The following is a 2,964-nucleotide window of genomic DNA, read 5'->3' as shown; positions in this document are numbered from 1 at the left end:
CCCCCCCCCCCCCCACACACACACACAACAATATGTCAGAGTCAGCTGAACAAACACGAACAAGAAACCACAGAAGAAGAAACGTCAGCTTGACGAGGGCCGATCGATGGCGCGGCGGAGCGAGCCACCTCACTTTTATTTTCACTTGTTTCCACGGTGACAGCCTGTCAGCCCGTGTGACGCCGGCTCAGATCGCCACGGCAACGGGCAGCAGGCAGACTTCCACTCTGACATGTTGACGTAACCGAAGTGATCAATGGGGTCGACGTGTCGGGCCAAACGAGGAACACCGACCGGGGAGGGGGGAGGGGCTTCTGGACAGCAGGGGGTGTGGTGATCGTCACAGCTGATCCTCACATCTGGAGGAAGTCTCCTTGATGAAACAGGAAGAGAAGCTTCTTCTAAACGGAGGAAAAACCCAAGAGTTCATGTAAAACACGGTTCTGATGGACCATCTGTTCGAGGAGCCTCCTGCTGCTCCACTTCAGCTGATGAGGAGGAAGTTCAGGTTCTTCTGAGGTCATCAAACTCTCCAGGTGGTGATACTCCAGCCAGCGAGGCCGAGTGGTCCATATGAAGTGGGCAGAAACTGTGGACCTGACTGGGTTTGTCCAGGTTCTGAGGTGGTACCATCTGTGTTTGCCCACAGGGACTTGAGCTCAATACAGAGGAGCCTGCTAGCATGATACAGTGAAGCTCTCTTGCTCGATAAATTGGAACTCGCTTGCTCGTTTCAGCAAAGCTAGCTAGTTCGCTACGACAGAACTTGCTTGCTTAGTACAATGGAGCATGTTAGCTCAATACAGTGAAGCTCGATACAGCAGAGCTTGCTAGCTCGGTAGCAGGCTACGCTGTCCACTGAGCTAGCGTAGCGAGCTAATTCACTGAATCCGTCCTTAAGCCAATGTGGACAAACGCAGGTGGAGTCACCACAGAAACTGGACAAACCCAATCAGGTCCACATTTTCTGCCCACCTTGAACCCATTTGACCCTCTTGACCTTTGCTGGCTGGACTCAGCGTCTCCTCGGAGGTTCATGGATCTGGTTATCTCCTCTCACCTGCAGGATTCTTCGGTTCCTCTAAATCTCTCCGTTCAGGTCAGCTGTGATCATCCGTCTTGATGCTGAAGCTGAAATCAGATTCTTCCCTCGTCAGCATGCAGCGGCGCCGTGGCTCCGTGGCTCCGTGGCTCCGCGGCCCCGCCTCCTGCTCTGCAGGTTGCAAACGTCCAGGCAGAAGGAGCGGTGATAAGAGCCTGCTGCTAATTAGCAGCTGGAAGCTTTCTGTTCCAGACAAAAGACACTAATAAGCTCTTTGTTCCAGCAGAGATTGCTCTGCTCTTTATTAGAGCAGCTGCAGCTGAACGTGGACGTCCTGCTTAACCTACTTCTGCAGGTTCCAGACCGGAGTCGTCCTCAGGTATCCAGAGGATCTCAGAGGGAAGACGTGGAAGTTCAGAACCGTCCGGATGAGCTGAACCTTCCAGAAGTCACCAAAACACGAGCAGACGAGAGAAAACAACAAGCTGGAGTCCAGAACTTTGGTCTCTGAAGGAGACAGAAGAATAAATGAGAGGAGATGAGTTTAATTCTGAGAGGATTCATGCAGAAAAATGATTTAAAATCTGTTTGAAACACAGAAAGACATCAGAAAGTGACTAATATAAAAATAATACTGATAATGGAGGGTCAATCAAACCAAATTCACTTGTAAAAACAAATTAAATATCAAAACAATTAAAAACTAAAAAAGCAATTCTACAATTTAGAAAATGAAACTTAATTCCAGGAAATTAAATGACATAAAAATGAAATGTTTTGGGGGAAAAAGTTTTTCAAGAAATCAAAATAAAAAGTTAAATGAAGCAAAAGTATAAACAGGAGGAGGTTTACTGTGGGACATCTCTGACTGGATGATGACGTTTGATTTTTGACATTTTTCAAATATTTGCAGACAAATAAAAGTTTTATGATTACTACGGATCAGATTCAGTCTCACTTTATGACAAAAACGTTCAGCTGAAATGATGGACAAACTTCATCATCCACAGTAACAACTTTAACAGTTTCTGTCAAAATAGAAGAAAAACGTTACAGAAACTAAGAGCAGTTTCAGAAATTAAAGGGAAATATTTAAAAAATGAAACACAATGAAAAAGTTGGTATGAAGCGACATTATTTTTGGAATTGTGTTTTTTTTTTTCTTGGGAATTGTTACTTTTATTTTATGTATTTATTTTTGGTTTTTTTTAAATTGTCATGTGATTTTTCCAATTATTTGTTGATGTGATTTGACCTTCAGGGCCACCGTAAGTGACCGATGTTTGTTACAACTGATCACTTTATCAACTAGAGTCTCTCTCTCACTTTTTACCCCAAAAACAAAAAACTAAAACTCATTCTTTGTTCATGTCAATTTTTATTTGTAAAGTATGATTTTTAAAGGTGTTTTAAAACTTGTTAATCTGATTGATGATTTTGTTCAAATTTGGGTTTTCAAAAATGTCTTGTGTTCTGTCAGCAGCGCCGGTTTGGTGTTGGATTTTTGGTGGTTTACTTGTGCTGTTTTCCTTTTGTTTTTTGTTTGGTTTTTCCTCTTCAGACCTTTTTCTGCGTCCATGTCATTTTTTAATTCGTAAAGCTCCACTTTTGTACTAAAGGTGATTTAAAAAACAAAAAGAACTCACTCACGACGTAAAAACCCTTCGTTTTTCTGCACCAACTGAAGGTGAGACAGAAAATGTTTTTCTGAAGCCCACGGATCAGCTGACGGGAGGGGAATGAGGTGAGGGGGCGTGGCTACCTGGACAGGTGAGCAGCTGCTCTATCAGATCAACTCTGCTGATTCTGAACATCCTGGTTCTGTTTTCTTTTCTTTTAGAAACCGTGCACACACACATGCACACACACATGCACACACACATGCACACACACATGCACACACACATGCACACACTCACAGA

General features: G+C 43.8%; 1 long non-coding RNA gene across 3 annotated transcripts in view; it reads right to left on the bottom strand.

The window, feature by feature from the left end:
* Positions 1-94: 94 nt before the first annotated feature.
* Positions 95-2,964, bottom strand: part of LOC112141833 — a 6,738-nt gene continuing 3,868 nt past the window's right edge. For 2 of the 3 annotated variants that reach the window (XR_002918469.2, XR_002918468.2), the window contains 3 exons: positions 1,390-1,549; positions 1,061-1,285; positions 95-401 (listed from right to left, as the gene is read on the bottom strand). This is a non-coding gene — a long non-coding RNA (uncharacterized LOC112141833). Of the gene's footprint in view, positions 402-1,060; positions 1,286-1,385; positions 1,550-2,964 lie in introns of all 3 variants that reach the window. The other variant, XR_002918470.2, reaches the window with a different exon arrangement.

The sequence above is a fragment of the Oryzias melastigma genome, linkage group LG19 (assembly GCF_002922805.2).
Source record: "Oryzias melastigma strain HK-1 linkage group LG19, ASM292280v2, whole genome shotgun sequence".
NCBI lineage: Eukaryota > Metazoa > Chordata > Actinopteri > Beloniformes > Adrianichthyidae > Oryzias > Oryzias melastigma.
Note: the sequence above shows the minus strand (reverse complement) of the source record. Positions and strands in the feature narration are given on the sequence as shown.